Genomic DNA, 25,744 nt, shown 5'->3' on the forward strand with positions numbered 1-25,744 from the left:
GGAACCCCAGTGCCTGGACAGTGCTTGAAAAATAACACGGGTTCAAAAAAATCTGGGTTGAATGAATTTTCATAGCTAATAGATCAATTTCTATATTCACTACTGTCTGCACATTGTATTTGGCTGTAAGAAAAGTTGCATGACCAATTCATATTAAACAGAGACTTATCATCTGTCTTTAACTTTTCCCACACCCCACATCCCTGTCTGTCAGTAAAGAACACTGATAAATAATGATTTCCAAATAAAACTCCTCACTGACTCTTGGTTGATTTTCAATTCTATTTCCAGTTCCTAATTAAATCTGCTTTTTCACTCATGACATATTTCTGAATTAGATTTGCCTTTTTTTCAACTCTTCCGATGGATTTTTTACAGAAAAAATTTTTAAAAGTACTCTGTGTGCAGTTGACATTTTGTATAGTAACCACTTGCTCTAATGTATTGCAAAGAGCAACCAGTTAATATTTGTTGAGTGATGGCCACACAAACAACAGGATTATGTGTACTGTTTCTCAATTTGATCATTAAGGTGGCCCGAACAAGTGAATTAGCTGTTCCATTATCTTAATCATGGACTAAAATCCATGATTTTAGTCATTTTAATAACCAAATCATATTATCAGAGGTGATATAATCAAGGTAAACCAATTTGTAATTTCAATGAAAAATAAGAATTTGACTCTATAAACCATTAATTTTGTCTTATGGTTTATAGTAATCCTTCCTCACCTATTTAGATAACCATAGACTCATCTCCCATGTTACAATATTTCTTTCTTCAAGTCTTCAGTTCTGCCAAAGTTATCTTTTTTCACCTGTCATTGTGTATATGCCAGACTTTTCTGAGGCCATATAATTTTTTAATCTGTTCTATAAATCATGTGTAAGATCACCTTGCTCAACTGCAAAGTCTTTCATTCTAATTTTTAAAAATCCCTTACTAGTCATTTTCTCTTATTATATGACCTCTGATTGAACCACATCTTGTGTCTGCTTACTACCCTCCTATGACCATTTCACTTTTTCCCATTGGATGGATAGATAGGTAAAGAAATTTGTTTCTTATAGACATTAGATTTGTTTGATAGAATCAGCTAGCACCAAGAACTTACTTTCTAATTACAAGTAAGATTTTCTTTTTAATCTTTCATTATAAGTAAATTTCTTCCATATTTCGAATGCAACAAAGGCACTTACATTTGAATTTTGTTGTATTTGTGGTTTAAAAGTTATCTCTCCTGTTGTGCATTTTTCTGTTGTATTATCATCAGTCTCTAACTGTAAACTCCTAAGAGGAAAAACTGATATTAATTAACGATATCCTAAATTGTTTCCAGCACTATAATATGAGGATCTAGGCAATTAAAATACTGTTTATATCTATTAAATTATCGTGTATTATCTGAAACTATGCAGATATCTGAAAGTATAAAAATCTATTAATTCTTCTATCTTTCACCAGTATATTCATTCAACCTTGCTAGAGGGGATATGTTTAAAAAAGAAAAAAAAAGACCCCCTCCATTATCCAATGGATCTTGTTAGATCAGTAGTATTTTGCATTTAGCAAAATATGATGTCTTAGGATTGTTCATATCAATCTGTATAACTGCAAGGGATTCACTTTGATTAACATAGAAGAGTGGTACATCATATGAAGCATCACAGTGAAATACAAGAGAAGTCTGTGATGACATTTCTAACCCATCTGAGTTTCCAAGATAAACAATTTTAGGAAACTAAAGAGGACACCTTTCCAGAACTAATTTTTCTGATGCATATCATTTCTTATAGTTGATTTTGTTAGTATTTTTTACTTATAAACTATGTACATTCCCAATTTCTTTCTCTGCTCATTGTAACCACACTTGTTTGCCCAACATTTTAAATCTTCAATAAAATATAAATGAGCAACAGCTTCCTGCTAACCACAAATTCCCCTTCTTGTTTTGCTTTGTCTAAATGTTCTTCTTGAATGCCCAAAGGACTTTCTCTTCCTGCTTGGCACAGTCTGAAATTAGTCTGAATCACATTATTCTTACATCTAGTGTACCTGCATTATGATTCCAAGGGTAATTTGTGTCCTTTAACCATAGTGTGCTTATCATCAGTGCTTCAAGGGACTACAATATGGCCTTGATCTTACTCAGTTTATGAAGGCCGCTTGGGGGGTAGAACTATTCACCGGTACAATATTGGTTTCATTCCGATGACAACTCGGAAATCTATTTCTCAGAAAAGCCAGTGATTTCTAACAGTGTATTTTCTTAAGTCACATTTACAAGACATAGCTAATACAAAAGTGTGCATCCATTTTTTTCCCCCTTAAGTTCAAAGCAAGCAATTCTTCTTACCAGCTCTCCTTAAACTTCAGTGCTGACCTAAAAATTCAGCCCTTGAGCATCAGCTAAAAATCTTCCTCTGCCTCTGTGTGTTACTTTTTTTAAAGAGTGTGTATTTCTTTTTAACTGTCTCATTAAAAGATTAAGACATACTATTATTAGTTGCAATAAGTGGGTACAGTTTGCGTTGCTTATTGCTCATTCATGCTTTTATCTTCTCCCAGCTAGACTACTCTAATGCTGGGTAGGTTGGTCTGCCAAAAAGACTGATTATAAAACTTTCTTTTGTGCAATATCTCCAGTGTCTACAGGGTGTGATACAGAGACATTCAACCATTCTGGAGCTGTCATAGCATTATTATGCTTTTTTTGTGAACAAACAGTTCTACTTTAAGAAATTATTTGTGATCAACAAGTTTGTTTCATAGCCAACTATTTTCCATGTGTATTTCTGGGCACTAACCTGGTAGCTATCCTTTCAGCTCAGAGTCATCATCACAAATACACTGAAGATAGTTAACATTCTCCTAAATTCTTTGAAATTCCTGCTTAATAGCATTTCTTACCTTGTATTTTATCTCAAACAACTAATTACAATGTGGAAAACCTTGCCAAAGCCTTAATTTCACATCATGTGTGGAAAATTGTTTGTATAAATTCTTTTTTTTACTAAATTCAATCAAGTCAGTTGTGACATAATGACAGTACCTCAGTAATGGAGAGATTTTTATCCAAAATGTGTAAGTGACCAAGTTGCCATTTATACCAGCTTTGGAGATAGGAGTTTTCTCAAGAAACCAATCACAGTTCTCACTGCCTTATCTAAAAGCTTAGATCTCAAAAGATTTGAGCTCTAGATCAAACCTTGACATTCTCTAACAAGTTGGATGACACAAGCCAAACCAGCTAAACTCTTTGTGTCTCAGTTCTCTTTCTGTAAAATTGGAGGGTTGGATGACAGCAGCTACTATCTGTTCCATCTGGCAAAACTCAAGTCAGAGCACAGCATTCCAGTTTTGGCACCAGGTAGAACAGAATCAAACCCCAGCCTGCATCTATCATGAGCTGCCGTGGCCAGAGGAAGTGTGTGGCACAAAAATGTTAGCCCTCAGGTGCAGATAATCTCCAAGATATCTTCAAGGATATAAATCCCTCCACCTAAAGTAAGTCATTGGAATAAAAAAAAAGTTGACAACTTTTTTAGGGACTGAGACTCAGAAATAAACCTGGGGCTATGCCACATGAAAAATAATACATCTTTGAGGGGATGGGATTACAGAACCTTGTGAACAAAACATATAAGAAATACTGTCACATTGACCACTTTCAATCAAAAGCAGTATAGAACAGTGGAATATCAAGACTACTTTTCCAGAACATAGTCCCTGATGAGCGAAGCAGCATCCATCCTAGTGCAGCAGGCAAACATGTTTTCAAACAACTAAAATACATGTGCTACATGTGATTGAGACTAACTGTGTATGGGCTGGGGGAATCACCTGAGAAGGCTCTTGAAGCATGAGTAGGAGTCCATTAAGAAAAGAAAAGTGGTATGGGCCTTACAGGGAAAAGAAATAGATTGCACAAATGGCCTGTGTGTTTGAAGAAAGAAGTTGTGTTTGAAGAAAGAAGTTCCCTAAACCTGGAGAATTAGAAGGGTGGGGATACCATCAAAAGAAAAGCTGAACACGTGGGTGGAAAGTAGGTTCTCATGGGATAAACTAAGGAGTCTGGATTTTATCTGATAGGAAATAGGAATCTTTAATGATGTTTGTTCTTACAGTATTTATTTTTACAATTCACCTATTTTCTCCTTCTATGAATACAACTGCCTTCTAAGGAGGGTGGATCAAATAAAATGGAGGGCCATTTTTCTGTGTCATGATGGATTTTACTGAACAAGTTTGATGGGCTTTAATGTACATACATGAGGCTGGGAAGGGGCCAGCTGAATTACTCTGAGAAATGGAAGAAGAATTTGGAGCACTTAAAAAAGGAGATCAGGAACAGAGAAACAAGGGAATGTGAGAAACCAACAAGATAAGGAAGGGCAAAAAAATACCAGGTTCATAAGCGTGTCAGTAAATATTCACCAAGTAAGGGTAAATGAAGTATATTTTGCGAATGATTCTCTCTGCTCCCTTTGAAATGATTTACACTATTGTTGTTTAATTCACTCTTCAGCCTTTCTCCCAAATTTCCAAGTCAATTGAACTTGTATTTACATGAGCAGGTATTTTAATGTTTGTGAAATCAAGGGGTGGGCTGAATTAGTGTTAATATAATCCATTAAAGAGGCAGGACCCCAGAGGCTGAGGTCACTTGAGAATTAAACTCCCACAGACTTATGTAAAATTCCCGGGGAAGGGTTTTGGTCAACAGGTCATGGATTTGGAGGAGATAAAGAGTTTTTCCCAATTTTATCCAGAAGTCAAGTACAGGGGTGGTGGGGATGGAGGCCCACTGAATTTCTGCTCACAGGAGATTTTTCAGAAAGAGAGTAGCATGGCCAAATTCATTATTATATGGAATGCTTAGCAGTATGGGAATAGACAGAGACTATGAAATTTGAGGCAGTGGGATAGTACATCAAGAAGCAGTCCTGACATTGAAGCAATAGACAGTAGCATAAAAAACAAAAGCAGGCTTCTGTAAGTGCACCAACATGTCTAGCTTGATAGATCTGCAAAATGGTTGCAGGTTTCCATTTCTGGAAATGTGTTTAATGAAACCTATCACGTAATCATTGCTTTTTCTTTAACTCACAAAAGAATGAAGAGTTTATCAACATACTTTAATTTGAATTTTCTTGGAAAGCACTGAAGCAATTAGAAATCATTTGAAATCACTTTTTTTAGAAACTAAGGTACTTTTGAAGACATAATTTTATATATATGATATGTATTTCATAGTAAGATAACAAAATTATGTAATTATAAAAGTGTAATGCTTGTCAAAACATTACTTTTTGGTGAGAAAAGCTAAAATGCTTGCAGAAATTGGTGGCAACTCTGAGGACTAGATTTTATTAAATAAAAATAAGATACACTATTATTCGACTAATGATTAAATACTTACACATATTGCTATTATCGCAACAGAAAGGTAACTTTTATACATCTTACTCCAATTTTTTTTCAGAAACTCCATTCCATTAGATGCATTCCAAACATTTATAATGCTAACAATTTATACCGACTTTTGAAAGCCTGAGAGGACATAGGCCCTACTGTAATACTTTACCTCTCTAAATCTCTAATTAAAATGCTTTTTTGTTATTTAGCAAATACAAAATAAGACAAAGGATAATTATCATAATGTAGATTTTGAGATATTTATTCTGAAAAACATTGAAAGTGGCAGTCACTACTTAGCAGTTATTCAATTATATCTTAAAATCACCTGAATTAGAATATCATTTGTTTGCATTATATATTTCTTCTGAAGAACTCAAGGTGTTTTATTATATGCATATTACAAATCAACAAATATTTATTGAGACAACAGATACAGAATACTCAGAGATAAAATAATGGAAGTGGTTATTCCCATTAAAAAGAGTCAATAAATTTTCCCCAAATCTCACATGAAGCCAGTAGTAGAACTAAGTAAAAGAATATATGCGGCAGTCCAGTATAATGATTCACTTCTAAGTCCACACTATTTCCAAATGTTTTATAATACATGTGTGAAGGATATACAAAATTTGAGAAAAGTATTCTTTTGGGAGAGAACTCTTACCATTTGTTTAGTGTAAACAAATTCTCCAGAATGCAGTCTAAGCTTTTATAACAAGCACCTTTTCAGTAACCCTTTCATGAAAAAGTCATTGCCATTTAAGCTCACCCTTCTTTCTCCCTTATATATTTTTATGTGTTACTCAGAGCCCTTCCCCCTGCTTGGAAAGCTATCAAGAACTTTAATCTTAGGAGTCAGTTGCCAGTTCTGTTTAATGAACCAGTCAGTAGGATTCTTGAGAGCCATGAGTATAAGCTTGTCTGTGCCCTTTTTCCTCAGACTAATGCCATTACCTCAAAAGCTAGCCATTGGGAAACAGCCTTTCGAACTATTCACTGGAAGTAACACAGCTTTGGAGCCCACCCAACAGCCTGTTCCTGGGTATACAGATATTCTGTCTTAATTCTGTAAGTCTATTGATACATAAAGGTTTAGCAAAGCAAAAAAAATCACTGAAAACTTTTACTTTCTACTTCTTTGTTATCTTACCCAGTATGTGGTGGGTATTGGAGATATTAAAATACTTTTGTTAGCCTACTGAGTGGAGGAAAAAAATTCAGTCTTCAAACATCTTCTGTTGTTTCATTCCTCCCCCAGGATATTAGCATATTTGGCAAGATGGGGTTCAATTCCACTTACAATGATGGAATTAAACAGCCAGCCCGCCTAATGCTTGGAATCCATATACTCTTAGAAGCATAGTTAAATGTAATCAGATATTAGGTCATAAAATTAATAGTTCTACATTTGGAACTAAAGCAGAGTTTTGAGTTTTCATGGGACATTTTAAGAGTGAGTTAAAATAAATACATAGTAGAACACCAGGCCCATTAAATCAAAATATTTCCTAGCCATATTTTATATTTTATGGCTTTTACAGTATTACAAATTGCTAAGCTATATTTCAAGTATATATTTTAAGTATATTAGCATATGTATGCAAAATGATAGGTAACAAAGTAAAGAAGGCAGTGTGGGCAATTGGAATTTGGGAAGAAGGTATAATGCCACAAATAAGGTTTATGGCTAAGGAATTAAAGAAAATATACAGAGTATGGAGTTGATGCTGTGGCAGTTCTTTTCAGAGCTCAATCGTCCCTTAAATTATAACAGGAAGTTTCAAATTTTCTATATCAGTTTTTCAATGAATGGAATATACATGTATTCAGAAAGGCTATATCCCTTAATTTTTATAAAACAACTTAACCATATTGTAGATTATCAACTCCAAACTCTAGGGATTGATTTTTTAATCTCATTGCTTAGCTATTTCATCATATGTATTTTGGAGGCACTCTCCCTAGTCAAACTGTACCGCATCTCCTCCCAATCTTTCCACTCCAGTTTTACTACCAAATGCAATTGTTTGCTTCCTCTTGACAGTCTCACATATTTTAGGAAAAAGAATAGTAAATGTATGAGACAAAAAATCCTGAAACTAGATTATTAAATGGTTAAAAGACCCTTCTTGCCAATTTTGATAAATACAAAATTGAAGCTAGTTTATTCTTAGTAATTTTTCATACAATTCTCAATTTCATGCATCAGTATATGACATTCATTCTAACATCACCAGTCATGACTTTTTATAGAGGAAGGAAAAATTGTGTAATCATTCAGCAAACAGTAGGCATTCATACTACTGCTTTCCTCCTCAGTATGATGGGACTGTAACATTAACTTTTGCCTTTTCCACACCTTGCAATTATCTGGAGTGAAAGAAAGTCTATCTTCTATTTGCCTGCATTCCTTGGAGAAGTTTTTTGTTTGATCAGTTGGTCGGTTGGTTTTGTATTTTATTGCAGTTGTTTATAAGATTACCATCTAGGGATCCACAATCATATTAGGCATGGCTAAGAACAGAAGATAGTAAGGAGATAAAGAAGTGTATCTTCACTTGTAAGACAGAAAATCTTGGTTTTCTCAACATATAAAAGAGGCGGAGTGTGGGATGTGCAATTATGTAGTAGTTATGGAAGGGACACTAACCTTTACTAAGCACTGACCTTGACTGCCAATAGACACTGTCTTTATATAGCTTAATTCTAAAAATAACTCTGTTAGGTAATATCCTGAGTTTTAAAAAATATATTCATGTATATTAATTAAAGAAAAATGTTAGCAAGTACTGAATAGTGGGGAAAATGTTTTTCACTGGTGCCATTTTAATGAATTTTTTTCCAATTTACCATTTTAATGACTCTCTTTACACTGTTTTTTCTACAAATGGATATATAATTCTTCTGTAGTTCCAATAATCTAGTAATCATATACGTTCACTTTTTCATTTACTCAACATGGTAAATATAAACTACTTCTGCATTATTATATTATTGACATATACAATTAATAGGTAAATAACGTCCCTCAGTATACAGTAAATATACAATTAACTGTTCCTCATAGATTTTAACTTGTTGCTAATTTCTCACTAAAGTAGATATTTCTAGAAGAAAAATCTTTGTCATAAAGCTTTTTCGTTTGTTTGCTTGCTCGTATTTAGGACTTTTCCTGAGCATAAATTGTCAACAAAGAAATAAAAGAGAAAGAATAGTAAGATGCTAATAAAGTTTAAAGGATAAATTTAGATTTTCATTTTAAATTAACAAAAACAGTCGCTTTAAAGATATGACTAGTAAAATTATTACTCTTACTTTCATATTGTGTTGGTGGTATCTTAAATGGCACAAATCTTTGGAAAACAATCTGATATAAATGCTTATATCCAATGACTTAGCATTACATTCCTGAGAGTGTCCCCAAATAAAATAGTGCAAAAGTGAGAAATTTATCTAGTGCAAAAATTATCATTGCAGCTTTGTTGATTTCTTATTAGTTTAAATCTTACAGGTGAAAATTACTTTTTTATTATTACAAGAACAATACAAATTCATGGTAAACAACTTAGGTAGTACATAAGAACAAACCATACCCATCCCCTAGGTGCAGCTGTTCCTGACAGTCTCTTATGCAACCTTCTAAAAGATTTCTATTCAAATTTATGTGAACACATATATTTTTTTTACACAAGATCACACCATACAAATTCAATTAGTTCTTCAATTTGCTATTTTCACTTACCAGAATATCTTAGGCATCTTTCCATTTCAGTACAAACAGCCCTAACTCATTCTCTTGAATGGCTTAATAGTTTTCCATTTTACAGTGCACTATACCTTATGTATTCAGTACTTATTCTAAGTTGTATATAGTTTTCTCTATTATAAAGAATGTGGGAAAGAACATCCTTGTATGTAAGTCTTTCCACATTTATAAATATAATTGTAGGATATTCTTTGCAGTAGAATGGCTAAGTAAAGGTATATGCATTTTAAATTTGGGTAGATTATTGCCCAATTGCCCCCCGAACATTCAGTCTAAATTCCTAACAACAGTGTTTGACAAGACCTGTTTCCTCACACCCTTTGCAACACTGGATATCCTTAAACTTCTAAGCTTTGGCCATGATAGGACTTCATTTTATCCACAAACATTTGTACTCATTTAGACACCTAGAGGGAATTCAGTGGGGGACATGCCCCCAGTTCCAAAGAGATAACCAATATAGCAGCAGACAAAATATATGTCATAAAATCAACACAACCAGAAAAACTTGTATCCTGAAGAGTTATTTAGAAGTGATAAGTTTCAAATTTCTCAGCTATTACTGAAAACTTACAGCTTATTAACTTTACACAAACACAGACACACACACACATGCAAACCTAGGAAGAATGACAAACCACTTATGCTCATTTCACAGATAGGAGACTTCGATCCAGAAAGAAAAAACTTCCCAATGTCACACAACTACATAAAGACAAAACAAGAGCTTAAACTAACTATAAATACAATATTATTTCCAAGCAAACATACAAGTATAATGTGGCTTTATGTAAAGCCAGTGGGGGTATTTTATCAGTGGAAATCTCTTTTAACTCTTACAGTAATAACTGACATTTATAATGAATAATTGACAAAAGATTAATTTTTCTCTCTAGTTTTTAGATTTATTTTTGTTTAGTTTGAATGCATTTTGCTCCAATTATTTGAAATTAATCATAGATTTGTGTCAGATTTAGAAACCAGAATGTGAATTTCCAAAGAAATCCCCAACTTTCCCAGATGCAAAGTTTTATTGAAAAAATGCCAAAAGAAAGAGGAAGAGTGGAGAAAGAGAAAGGAGCCAGAAATTGGTCTGATACGAACAGGATGCATACAGTTCTGTATTCACATTTTGTTATTACAGCATGAGCATTTTCTTATGCCATTAAATATTCTTTGAATACTTAATTTTAATGCCACAAATAAATTTATTAATTTATTAAATTCCCATATTGCATATTTCCATGCCACAAATAATACTGCAAAGACTAATCTTATATGTAACTTTTGACTCTATCTCTAATGATAATCTTAGAAAAATTCATGTAAGTGGACTTTCTGGGTCCAAAGATATAAAAATTTTTAATTGTCCAAATGGCTTTCCTAAAAGATAATTCCTAACTAAAATATGTACCAAGAGTATGTTAATGTGTTTATTTGACTTCACCCCTCCAAACATTGAGCATTGTCATAACATTGAAAGATTTTTGAAAGGGAACATCTGGGTAATGGATATTTCCACTCCGCCCTCCTCCCCGACTTTCCAAACTTTCTATTTTGTTATTTTATTTTTATACTTAAATGGCTAAATTTGATTGGACATTTATGACTAAGACATGTAGCAATTTGACAACCATTAAGTCTCAAGCTGCATGATCCTAGAACTGTAGCAGGAAATCGGTTAAAGAAGGTATCAGTTCAATAGCAGGCTTCATAGGATGATCTTAGACTATACCATACAGGATTGGTAGAATTCAGGTTGGCAAAGAAGAGATAAGGCTGTTTTCTGGGGACAGAAAATACACAGGCAGAGACCTAGAGGTTCAAATGAGCACAACACCCCTTAAGAATAACTGTTTTGACAAACTGGATTACATCAGGACCAGTGAGATTCTAAAATCTCCTTGGTGTCTTTTTCCTTTATCTCATATAAAGTGCTACTCAAACCTTTGAGAGGCACGCACCTCCTCCCTCAAAATTATTGAATTAAATGTTATCAAGAAAGTGAATGCAAATGAAGTAGTAACATTTTTAATTTTCAAGACCATATTTCCTCTGGTAGGAGACCCCCTGCTCTCTGCAGAGATTTGGCTTGATTGGAATTCTCTTAGTGTGTTATGCCATGCATGCTGATTTAAAGAAAACCCAGTACACTCATGCTTTCTCAGTTTGTTTTTTTGCAGTCTTAGTCAACACACCACTAGGCAGAATCTTCCTTAGGTTGCAGAATCTGACCTGACAGTTTTTAATTTGGTGCTTCCAATAAAATCCTTTTGCTAAATACAAGTTTTTTTCTCAGTGAACAGAGGGAAGAGAAGTTTTTATAAGCCTTTTTTTAGAGATTATGTCTTAATTAGCTATCTAAAGAATAGAGTACCCCCCAATCCATCTGTAAACTAGTATTCAAATATGACTACCTCATTGTGTGCAAACAGTTAGATTTAAAAAATGGAAAATAAAAGGCAACCATCTGGATATCTGATATAACACCAAAAGTCAAAGTCCTTGAAATGCGCTGGGTTTATATTCAAATTCCTCTAATTTATTTATTCATTCATTTTTGCATTTTTATAGTCTGAGTCCAGAAAGGATTTCATTTCGATTTTATTTGTAATAACCCCAAACTGAAAATAACCCAGATCTTCTTCAGTGACACTTAATGGTTAAACAAACTCTACTTGCAATAGAATACTACTCAACCATAAAAAGGAACAAACTCTTTATACATGCAACAACTGTATGGGTCTCAAGGGCATCATGATGTGAAAAAAAGCCACTTGCAAAAAGGTTGAATACTGTAGGTTTCCATTTATATAACATTCTCCAAATGAGGTGATTAAAGAGATAGAAGACAAAAACAGGGGCAAGGACAGAAGCATCAGCGAGGTTTTGAAGGGAAAGCACCAAAGAGATCCTCTGTGGTAAATGGAACACTTCTGTACCGATTGTTGTGGTGGTTACACAAATCTTTACAAGGGGCTAAATTGGATAGAGAGTGCTCACAGACACACATCACAAATGAATGCATGTAAAAACTGATGAAAACTGAATGAAGAAACTAAGGAATGAAATTAAGATGGAGATTCAATCATTAAGAAATACCATCTCTGAAATGAAACATACAATGGAGGGATTTAAAAGCAGATTAGATGTAGTAGAAGAGACGGTAAATGGAATAGAAATTAGAGAAGAGGAATACAAAGAAGCTGAGGCACAAAGAGAAAAAAGAATCTTTAAGAATGAAAGAATATTGAGAGAACTGTGTGACCAATCCAAATAGAACAATATTTGCATTATAGGGGTACCAGAAGAAGAAACAGAGAAAAAGGGATAGAAAGTGTCATTGAGGAGGTAATTGCTGAAAACTTCCCCAATCTGGGGAAGGAGATAGTCTCTCAGGCCACGGAGATCCACAGATCTCCCAACACAAGGGACCCAAAGAAGACAACATCAAGACATATAATAATTAAAATGGCAAAGATCAAGGATAAAGACAGACTTTTAAAAGCAGCCAGAGAGAGAAAAAAGATCACATACAAAGGAAAACCCATCAGGCTATCATCAGATTTCTCAATAGAAACCTTACAGTCCAGAAGGGAGTGGCATGATATATTTAATGCAATGAAGCAGAAGGGCCTTAAACCAAGAACACTCTACCGGGCAACGTTATCATTTAAACTTGAAGGAAGGATTAAACAATTTTCAGATAAGCAAAAGCTGAGAGAATTTACCTCCTTCAAACCACCTCTACAGTGCATTTTGGAGGGACTCCTATAGATGGAAGTATTCCTAAGGCTAAATAGATATCACCCAAGGCATAGACAAAGAGTACAGAATATTATTCATAACATACAAAGAATGGAGGAAGAGGAAAAAGGAGGAAAAAAAAAAGTATCTTTAGGTTGTGTTTGTAATAGCATATGAAGTGAGTTAAATTAGACTGTTAGATAGTAAGGGAATTACCCTTGAACCTTTGGTAACCACGAATCTAAAGCCTGCAATGGCAATAAGTACATACCTATAGATAATCACCCTAAATGTAAATTATCTGAATGCACCAATCAAAAGATGTAGAGTCACTGAATGGATAAAACAACAAGACCCATCTATATGCTGCCTACAAGAGACTCACATCAAACCCAAAGACATACACAGACTGAAAGTAAAGGGATGGAAAAAGATATTTCATTCAACTTATAGGGAGAAAAAAGCAGGAGTTACAGCACTTGTATCAGAAAAAATAGACTTCAAAACAAAGAAAGTCACAAGAGACAAAGAAGGACATTACATAATGATAAAGGTGTCAGTTCAACAAGAGGATATAACTGTTATAAATATCTATGCACCCAACACAGGATCACCTACATATGCGAAACAAATACTAACAGAATTAATGGGGGAAATAGAATACAATACATTCATTTTAGGAGACTTCAACATACCAGTCACTCCAAAGGACAGATCAACCAGACAGAAAATAAGTAAAGAGACAGGGGCACTGAACAATGTATAAGAACAGGTGGCCTTAATGGACATCTACAGAACACTCCACCCAAAAACAACAGGATACACATTCTTCTCAAGTGCACATGGAACATTTTCAAGAATGTATCATATACTAGGCCACAAAAAGAACCTCAGTAAATTCAAAAAGATTGAAATTATACCAACAAGCTTCTCAGATCACAAAGGTATGAGACTAGAAATAAATTATGCAATGAAAATGAAAAAACCTGCAAACACATGGAGGCTTAATAACATGCTCCTAAAAGGGATCAATGACCAAATAAAAACATAAATGAAGCAACATATGGAGACAAATGACAATGATAATTCAACAGTGCAAAATCTGTGGGACACAGCAAAGGCCGTGCTAAGAGGGAAATATATTGCAATACAGGCCTACCTCAGGAAAAAAGAACAATCCCACATGAACAGTCTAAACCCACAATTTATGAAACTAGAAAAGTAAAAACAAATGAGGCCCAAAATCAGTAGAAGGAGGGGCATAATAAAGATTAAAGCAGAAATAAATAAAATTGAGAAGAATAAAACAATAGAAAGAATCAATGAAAGCAGGAGCTGACTCTTCCAGAAAATAAACAAAATAGATAAACCCCTAGCCAGACTTATCAAGATAAAAAGAGAGTCTACACATATAAACAGAATAAGAAATGAGAAAGGAAAAATCACTATGGACACCACAGAAATGCAAAGAATTATGAGAGTATACTATGAAAAATCATATGGTAACAAACTGGATAACCTAGTAGAAATGGACAACTTTCTAGAAAAATACAACCTTCCAAGGCTGACCCAGGAAGAAGCAGAAAATCTGAATAGACCAATGACCAGGAAGAAATTGAATTGGTAATCAACAAACTACTTAAGAACAAAATCTTTGAACCAGATGGTTTCACTGCTGAATTTTATCATTTAGTGAAGACCTAATACCCATTTTCCTTAAAGTTTTTCAAAAAGTAGAAGAGGAGGGAATACTCTCAAACTCATTCTACAAGGCTAACACAACGCTAATATCAAAACCAGGCAAAGACAGCACAAAAAAAGAAAATTACAGACCAATATCCCTGATGAACATAGATGCAAAAATACTCAACAAAAAATTGCAAACCTAATTCAAAAATACATCAAAAGATCATCCATCATATTCAAGTGGGATTCATTCCAGGGATGCCAGGATGATACAACATTCAAAAATCCATCAACATTATTCACTACATCAACAAAAGAAGGACAAAAACCACATGATCATCTCCATAGATGCTGAAAGAGCATTCAACAAAATTCAACAATGATTTATGATAAAAACTCTCAATGAAACGGGTATAGAGGGCAAGTACCTCAACATAATAAAGGCTATATATGACAATCCCACAGCCAACATTATACTTAACAGCAAGAGGCTGAAAGCTTTTCCTTTATGATTGGTAACAAGATAAGGATGCCCACTCTCCCCACTTCTATTCAACATAATTCTGGAGGTCCTAGTCACAGCAATCACACAACACAAAGAAATAAAAGGCATCCAGATTGGTAAGGAAGAAGTCAAACTGTCCCTGTTTGCAGATGACATGATATTGTACATAAAAAACCCTAAAAAATCCATTCCAAAACTACTAGATCTAATATCTGAATTCAGTAAAGTTGTGATACAAAATTAATACACAGAAATCTGTTGCATTCTTATACACAATGATGAACTAGCAGAAAGAGAAATCAGGAAAACAATTACATTTACAATTGCATCAAAAAGAATAAAATACCTAGGAATAAACCTAACCAAGGAAGTAAAACACACATACTCTGTAACTACAAGACACTCATGAGAGAAATTAAAGAAGATACCAATAAGTGGAAACTCATCCCGTGTTCATGGATAGGAAGAATTAATATTGTCAAAATGGCCATCCTGCCTAGAGCAATGTACAGATTCAATGCAATCCCTATCAAAATACCAACAGCATTCTTCAATGAACTAGAGCAAATAGTTCTAAAATTCATATGGAACCACAAAAAGACCCCAAATAGCCAAAGCAATCCTAAGAAGGAAGAATGAAGTGGTGGGAATTATGCTCCCTGACTTCAAGCTCTACTACAAAGCCACAGTAATCACGACAATTTGGTACTGGCACAAAAACAGACCCATAGACCAATGGAATAGACTAGAGAGCCCAGATATAAACCCAAGCATATATGGTCAATTAATATACTATAAAGGAGCCATGGATATACAGTGGGGAAATGAGAGCCTCTTCAACAGTTGGTCTTGGCAAAACTGGACAGCTACATGTAAGAGAATGGAACTGGATTATTGTCTAACCCCATACACAAATGTAAACTCAAAATGGATCAAAGACCTGAATGTAAGTCATGAAACCATAAAACTCTTAGAAAAAACATAGGCAAAAATCCCTTGGACATAAACATGAGCAACTTCTTCATGAACATATCTCCCCTGGCAAGGGAAACAAAAACAAAAATGAATAAATGGGACTATGTCAAACTAAAAAGCTTCTGTACAGCAAAGGACACAATCAGTAGAACAAAAAGACATCCTACAGTATGGGAGAATATATTCATAAATGACATATCCAATAAGGGGTTGACATCCAAATTATATAAAGAGCTCACACACCTCAACAAACAAAAAGCAAATGAGCCAATTAAAAAATGGGCAGAGGAGCTGAACAGAAACTTCTCCAAAGAAGAAATTCAGATGGTCAACAGGAACATAAAAGATGCTCCACATCACTAATCATCAGAGAAATACAAATTAAAACCACAATGAGATATCACCTCACACCAGTTAGGATGGCCAACATCCAAAAGACTAACAACAACAAATGTTGGTGGAGAAAGGGGAACCCTCCTACACTGCTGGTGGGAATGTAAATTAGTTCAACCATTGTGGAAAGCAGTATGGAGGTTCCTAAAATAACTGAAAATAGAAATACCATTTGACCCAGGAATTCCACTCCTAGGAATTTACCCTAAGAATGCAGGAGCACAGTTTGAAAAAGACATATGCACCCTTATGTTTATCACAGCACTATTTACAATAGCCAAGAAATGGAAGCAACCTAAATGTCCATCAGTAGATGAATGTGGTACATATACACAATGGAATATTATTCAGCCATAAGAAGAAAACAAATCCTACCATTTGCAACAACATGGATGGAGCTAGAGGGTATTATGCTCAGTGAAATAAACCAGGCAGAGAAAGACAAGTATCAAATGATTTCACTCATCTGTGGAGTATACGAATGAAGAAGAAAAACTGAAGGAACAAAACATCAGCAGAGTCACAGAACCCAAGAATGGACTAATAGTTACCAAAGGGAAAGTTATCAAATGGGGAACATGGATGGGAAGGAAGGGATAAGTGGGAAAAAGAGGTATTATGATCAGCACACATAATGTAGCAGGGGGTGATACAAGGAAGGCAGTATAACACAGAGAAGACAAGTAGTGACTGTATAGCATCTTACTACGCTGATGGACAGTGACTGTAACAGGGTATGTGATGGGGACTTGATAATAGGTTGAGTCTAGTAACCACAATGTTGTTCATGGAATTGTACATTAATAATACCTAAATAAAAAAAAACTGAGTGAAGATTGTTCTCTAGTTACTAGTGTAACACAAATGTTAATTTTCTGCACTGTTTATAGACTGCAGTCATGAAGCTATCACCATATTATACCATAATCATACAGTATCACGGTCTTGTGACATAGTCTATGTACTCTTTTTACAACTCCTTGTGAGTCTATAAGTATTTCAAACTTATATGTTTAAAAAATGCATGACAGTTTTTGTCCATGTTTTCCCTCTGCTGGAACCATTAATGCCCTGCCTCATCCTTTGACCCCTGCAAAGAAAGTCTTCCTAGGCTCCGGAGATTAGATTTGTTTCCCACTGTTATATGTTCTTATGACACTTCATATTTCTTCTCTGTGCCTAGCATAATGGCTATTAAATACTTCCATTAGTGTAACATAGTGTTTAATACCTGCCTTTCCAGAGTATAAATTTTAAAACAGCACCATGTCCACCACTGTATCTCTAGTACCTGATATATTCCTTAAGACACTGTAGGTGCTTAGTCAATATTTGTTTCAAGAATGACACAGCACATAAGCAAGCATTTCTGTAAGCTACAGCTGGGGAATTTCAGTCTGAATATCAAGATGAGATCATGGGGAAAGTCAGTACGAGCTGATAAGTAGTTCATCACATTTTCGACAGATGTCTGTAACCATAAATTAAAAATGTTAATGACACTATGCAAAAAGTTCAGTTCATTTAGAGCCAGTCAAATGTGGTCCTTTGAATATTTCCATCTTGTCAAGAACATTTCGACTATTTTCTAAAATGCAGTCTGCATCCATATCGTCTGTCCTTTAGGATATACTCCCAACAAATATGTTAGAACAAATTCTGATAATGAGGGCATTCCTGGCTTTCAGTGACTTTCAAAGTAGTTACTGCCTCTAAGGTCTAGATAAAATATCAAGGAAATAACTGGTCATTGGCACTCTTTCACCTCAGCCCATCTTCTGTCTTCAGGAATGTACTTTCTCTCAACTCACAGTGTCTCACTCTTTCATACTGTCTTCTAGCTATTAAATACCTCCAGTGTGGAATGCCCATGCACACATGCACACACGCACATACACACACTCTCTCACACACACACAGTACTGTCCCTCCTTATATCCCCACCAAATCTTATTTTCTCAGTGTTCAGGTCAACTCACAGGAAGAAAGAATCTGACTACTTTGATTAAAGTAAAGAGCAAGCATAAATCCCAAGAACAGTGAGGAGAAGACATTTTTGAACAGAGGTGGTGGCTATCTAATCCAGCTTGCTGTTGCCCATTCCCCCATCAGACACCAGAATAGGGATCGAGATGGCAGCATGGCAGCTTGTTTTTCAAAGTTTTCCAACCCATAAGCTATAAATCAAATGAAAAGTGCCGGAGACATCTGGACATCCAAAATTTTGCAATGCTAATATGTGTGTTCTGGAAGCAAGTACACAAAAAGACATGTCTCAGATCTCAGTCTCTTTCACAAAATTAGTTCAGAGCTGCACTGTGAGAATAAGGCTATCTGCAAAACTAAATGCCAAGCAGCACTAGGGAAATTCTACAGAATGTCAAGATTGGCAAGGAAATATTTCCAAAATAGGTTTTTATGTAAAAGAACTTGATTTTACTTCATTGGTGGTTTAGTTCAGAGAAGCTAGATGACTATGCCATTATGTACTCACTACTGCTTTCTCAGACATCACTATTTTAACATCATACATTTGTGATGTTTGTATATGGGTATCACACAATATTTGTATTGTCAGTTACTTGAATCATCATTCAGACTGTGGTAGCACCAGGTAAAAACTTATTTTGGGTACCAATACTGTCAATTACTTTATGAAAGGAAAAATTAAAACAAATTTGTTACTTAGAATTTTCACCCAGAATAACAAATTGCCTTTTGTGTTTCATTTCTCACTTAGAATTTTCTTTTGAATGATACAAGGATTACATCTGGAAATATTGCCATGTACTGACCCAATTCTCTGGTTTTGTTTATCTCTTCACTCCAACTTAAAACCATTAAACTATAATCTCTTTTCAAGTATAAACCCTCCATCAGTCCCTTTTGTTATTCCTGAAGTCATTTTGGAACTCACTATTGAAAATAGAAATTAATATCTTTAACCTCTGTAGTAACTATCCAGGAAAAAAATGAGTGTGAGACACATAAAGAAAATGAAAACATCAACATTCATCCTCCTGCATTTATGACACTCATTGTCAGAACCAGAAAATTAACATAATAATAAAAATACAGACTCCAATAAGCAAATGGATCTTGCTTCAAAAAATCTTATTTGCAGATAGGTTGTTTACAACATTAACACTTATAATAGAAATAATGTTGTGTGTAACGGGACCCTCAGGAATTCTGTGAATGCATATTCACTCCATCTATTTAGTCCAGAACCATGGGAATCCTAGTCACAAATGGGTCTCAGGATGAATAAGGAATGAAGAGGAAGACAGAGTGTAAGAAGAAAAGTATGTTTCCCTCTGTGGTACAGGCCAGAGCACATTTTTGAAATAACAGTTCAGCTTTGGCCTCTTCACAATCCTGTCCGTCTTTTGGTACCTTTAGGTTTTGGTTTCCAGATGCTTGGACCTTTATATTTCCATAAGATCCAAATTTCTGAAATCTGGACAGATTGGGCTGAACTACATGCTCTGTGGTAAAACATCACCTATCATCTGACAAAAAGGTCCGTCCTTTCAGGTGGTGTTTGTTTATTATTATATCCCCCACAGCTAGACTAATGCCTAATAGACATTAGGTGCTTAATAAATGTTTTTCGAGTGAATAAATGATGAGGTATAGCTGGCAACACCACCATGTGAAACAGGGATTTCTGAATCAGGGAAAACCTGTATTTGCTGGAGTTCTTGACTTTGTTGGAATTCATTTACAATTTATTTTGTTCTCACTGCATTGTAGGAACTGGTATAAAAAGTTAGCCTATTTTCCATAGTTTAATAGTCATATAATATTATATTCTGTTATCCATAATGGCTTTCTCAAATTCCCTTTTAATAATAATAACAATAATAATAGATAACACATATAGCACTTACTGTGTGCCAGACACTTTGCTAAGCATTCCTCATAGCTTAATACAGTTAATGCCCTTATTAGCCCCCAAGGCATGTACTATTACTATTACCGTTTAGAGGTGAGCAGCCTGCGCATGGCTCCAGCTGTGTGCCACTCTCACACAGCTACTCTGGTAGTCAGGCTCGGGTCTGAGCTCCAAGCTCCTTGGCCTCTCCGGGCTGCTTGGGCCTCCTTTCCCATTTGCCATTATTCATCTTGATAGCAAAGTTCCTTAATGAGAAGGGACCAAGCCAGACAAATAGGCTGTGTTCTGTTTGTTAGAGGCAGTGATGGTGTCACCACTGTACAGTGACAATCCCAATGACAACAGGGCACAAAAAGAAAGTGAGTAGTGTGCAAAAGGGGCTGCTGTCACACTTTCTAGCTTTCTCAACATTTTTCTAAGCACTGGATAGAATTAACTATTTCTGGACTGCAGCATTGATTATTGATATAGGAAAATTTTTTAAAGTGCTGCTTTTAATATTGCCATTTTTGTATCATCAATGCAGGCAGCTTGGCATGATGATTCTAGTTAAGTTTCTTATCAGTTATATTCCCATTCTTGGACTAACATTGAGATAACTGACTATCTTTAGTCTTCTAGACTGTGAAAACAAAATTCAAACTTGTATCTTCCATTACTAATAATTTCAATATGTTTTTTCTTTTATTTATTCTCAAATTACTTATGTTATATGATAAAATAGGATAATACTTCAGGGACATCTCTCTTGAAAATAATTTGGCTTCAAAAACAATAAACCACAAAAGCTATATTCCCTTATTGCTTTTTAACAATAAATTCCTTTATATATCTAAATAGTCACATAAAGTCAACTTCTCAACAAATTTTTCGGTAGTGTCTGATAACCTTCTTGCTGCCAGTTAGTTATATCTTTATTTTGGTGTTCAACTTTCCCTATTTAAAAAAACAGCTATCTACTCACGCCCAAAGAGTATCTATTCAGCATAGCTTCTTTTCTTCCTCCCTCCTTCTCCCTCCCTCCCCGCCTCTCTCCCCAACCCCCATCTCTTTCTTTCTTTCCTTCCTTGTTTTTTTTTCAGCTACTTAAAAACACTCTACTGATTATTTTGGAACTTGGCCTATCTGTCAGGTCATTAATTAGCTTCAGCGCATTCTACCTGACACTTTTTCCAGTCACAGTTCAATTTCGTATCTCATATGTTTCCCTCTGAGAGTTGCATGCCAATTTAGTGATTTAATTTTAGAATATAATTGTTTATGTCATGAAATAAATCAATTCTGGATTTTTAAAACAATCCCAGAAAGCAACAATAAACAAAATCTATACATATATATATATATTTATAAAAGCAACGATAACCTTGCATAATGCTATGTGAACCCAAGTTCACAGAGCTAAAGAACATAAGAAACTGCATGATTCCTCACTGGATTCAGAGCCATGAGCCTGCCCATACTCACTCTTGAGTTATCCAGATACCAGAGGGACGTTCCACCTGGGCTGTACAGTCACTTATCTCATTTCTCTTTTTGCCAATGTAGTATGAACAAACCAAAAGTATCAAAATATAGAATGCAGCCTTTCTCTTTAGCTTTAGAAAATATGTTAACTGAAGAAGGTTTACTAAAATACCTTCTAGGATAAAAACAGGAAAGGAAAAGTCATGATAGGAAAAGGAGAAGGAATATTGTATAATGCCCTCTTACCACTACCTTCCACTACAAAGAGGTCCATGAATGACAAGGAATGCATCTCAAGTCCAGAGACCAAGCCTAAAACCACTCAGTACAATATGGATACTTGGCATTTCATTGATGAATTAAATCAGTAGAGATACATAATCTATCTGAGTCCAGTGGGTTTTAGGCAGGATGTTTATCATCTGGAAATTTGTACAATCTCCACTTTACCTAGGCTAAAGGAAAACAGTCAAAGAATTAGACTCCTTGAGAGTGGACACTAATGTGATGAGTTTTTCTCTGGATCTTGGAGCCTTTCTGTGATGATACTTAGCTGGTAGCACTTTTGCATCAGTATTCTGAGCATCAATATTTACTGAATATCCAACACAACAAATGAAGAAGGTGCAGAAGATTAACCATGGACGAATCATAGAGTATGACATATGGCTTCTGTGGAAGGACTTAAAAATCAAATTCATTATTACTGTTTGTTTTATTTGTCAAATATAGCATACAAACTCCTCCCAACTAAGGTTTCTGATTAATCAACTTCATGCTTATTCACTCTTAATGATATGCTCTCTGTCTTCTTTTTCAACAAATGAATCTTTGGTATTGTTTTGGTGTTGGATCTGTTTCATGTTTAAGTAGTGAAATAGCTTTGGCTGATAGTGTCATCTATGGCAAGCACTATGGTATTTGTTTTATTTCATCAAAAGAGAAATAATGAACTGCTTGCTTCTAAAGGGGAATTACAAACTAATAGAATTTAAAAATCAAACTGCAAAAGTTTTGTGTCACTCACCGTTTAATTTGGAAAAAAATTTGACTCAAATAAATATATCAGACTTTAAATAGGTTTAAGTACTGAATGTTATGACCAGTCGCAGAGTTTTTATTGCTGCCCTCTGGGCAACAGTACCAATCTGTCAGCCTGGACTTTGACCCAGGCCCCTGGGGACTCATATTCCAAATATTTGACTGCTACAGTAAAGTTTGAGATTAGAAGCAAAACAGTGTAAATGTAAGTCACAAACTGTGGATGTTGAAAAAAAGAGATTTGTTTCCTGAAACAACTTTTTTAAGGTATTGTTTGTTTTGTTTTGTTTTTTTGTCATTACTGCTTTTGCCATAAAAGTAAAAACAAGTATTATTTCCTTTCAAGACAATGAGTAGTTTAGCCTCTTACTTTGGAAATCCTGACACTAATGTGCTGCATTAAAACAGATGTTTTAGTACTCAAAGACTGAAAAGAGTGCTAAGTGAAGCATGAATTGTTTATGGGTATTCATAAATTCTACATTAAATGTGAAGGAACAGCCCAACTTTTGAATGCCAGTGTTTATAACTGTTGACTTATGTACACAGTAAATTCTTTATTCTATCTTTTGGGTTTTAATTCTTAAGCTTGGTTATAAAATGCAAACTAGACAATTTAAAAATATCCAAAAGATCATTTTTTGGACTCTTTTTCCCTCTGTGTTTCTATAGTTAAATCATAAAATGGAAAAGATTAATGTGAATAGTCTAATCAAAGATACAGTGCGAAAGTCTCGCTAAATTGACACACATAAAACTAATTTCATTAGCCGCAGTGTAATTTGTAAAACATTTCCATTGGTATTCTGGGCCAGTCTCCTCAGTATCTGATCTAATGGAAGGCTCTGGATAGATACTTGATCCTGCACAGGCCAGCAGCTTAGGCCCATAGAAAGAGATTGCATAATGCATGTAGAAGTTTTGCAAATGAACACAGTTGTTGGCAAGGTGGGGCTTGGAGAATGTGTATGGCTCTGCCTGAGCCTCAGTCCAGAGTTCTTGCGGCTGTCAAACATGGGGCAGGCTGTCAAGGGAGTAGGTGGTGGTGAAAGCCAATCCATGTTTTACTACCCAAGAAACAGCCCAGATAGGGTGTCTTTTTCTAAGTCATCCACCCAGAGGCACCCCTTTTCTCTGAATGGTCTGCCTAAAGGTCAGAAGTAGAGCCTTTAGTAATACACACACAAAGATATTATGCCAATTGTGACCTTGACTGGGTCCACATAACATTTTCTACTAGAAACATAATTTAAAATGCATGTCATGAAAATGACAATGACTCCTCTTTTGAATTTAAAACCTGGTAAATTTTAGATATTATTGAAAATTAAAATATTTGGTTTAGTTTTAAACATACTTAAGAGTCTATATATTGTCCATATGAAATAATATGGTCAAAATTAATAGCATATTAAATGTTAAGTAAATGTAATTTTGAAACTGATACTTTTAGGTAAGTTTATAGTTTATTATTTTAAAGGTTACTGTTGGCATATCAGAGATGTAGACAAACTAAGGAAGCAGTTAAGAATGAAATCCCAAGAGTCAGGCCTGGGTTCACATTCCTGGCACCACCAACTGCTGGCTTGTAACCGTGGGTAAGAAACTTAGTTGCCTAAGCTTTTTGCTTTATCCAAAAATGGAGCTGACAATAGTATCCACCTCATAGAGATATGATAAATATTAAATAAGCTAATCCACATAAAGCACCTACCACAGCACCTGCCAGGCAAATAACAAGCACTGAATAGAATGTTGGCTAGAAGGAGGAGGAAGAGGAAAAGTGAGAGGCAGAACTTCTGAAATGGTCTTCAGAGTTGTCCTGCTTTAATCCCTAATCTCCAGAAACTATGAATTTGATAAGATATCCCTCCCATGACTATATGCTATATGGCGCAGTTGACTTTAAGAACGGGAGATTACTCAGGAGGAGCCTGATGGACTCACATGAGCCCCTAAAAGCAGAAATCTTTCTCAAATGGTGAAGGAGGTAAGATAAGAGAGCTTCCAAGCATAAGAAGGACACCAAGCACCACTGCTGGCTCTGAGATGAAGAGGTACAAATGAGAAGGAATGCAGGAATAAGAGCAGATGCCTGCTGACAGCCAGAAAAGAAATGGTGGCCTCAGTCCTACAACCATAGGAACTAGATTCTGCCAACTCGAATGAGCTTGGAAGTGGATTATTTCCCAGAGGTCCACAATCCAGTCCAGCCAGGCCAGCTCCTTGATTTCAACCTTGGGAGACTCTAAGCAGAGAACTCAGCTGTATCTACATAGTCTGCTGAACTTCACAAATGTGAGATAATAAGTGCATGTCATTTTAAGCTGTTAAGATTGTAGCAATTTATTACACAGCAACAGAAAACTAATGCAGGTAGTCTGAGGTATGGCTTGACATCTGGAAAGGATACCTGTTCTAACTGTTAAGATTAATTTCCAAAAAGAATTTACATTTTCATGTTTGCATAGAATCTTATGGGGGAATTTTAATCAATAATTAGAAGTATTAAAGAGTAACATTTTGATTTTCATAATAGCATACAAAAAATGGTTTACTATAAAGGACAAGTGTCAACCTTTCTGAGGGTGTATGGCACTGCTATAAGTGGCATTGCTACCAAAAAAAAAAACAAATAAGGGTTATATCTAGAAATAATTTTTCAAAATAAGTGTATAGTATAAAATCTTCACTATGGATCCCCATAGAGGAAACAAAACAATTCTTTTGTATTTACATTTTGCTTGTCCTGGTCAAATACATTAAAAGATAGCATAGAAAAAGTGTCAGATTAGTACCTAGGATATTACTACTCAAGACCATCTCCACACAGTAAACAGCTAATAC

Source organism: Manis pentadactyla, chromosome 1 (assembly GCF_030020395.1).
Source record: "Manis pentadactyla isolate mManPen7 chromosome 1, mManPen7.hap1, whole genome shotgun sequence".
In the NCBI taxonomy this organism is placed as follows: domain Eukaryota; kingdom Metazoa; phylum Chordata; class Mammalia; order Pholidota; family Manidae; genus Manis; species Manis pentadactyla.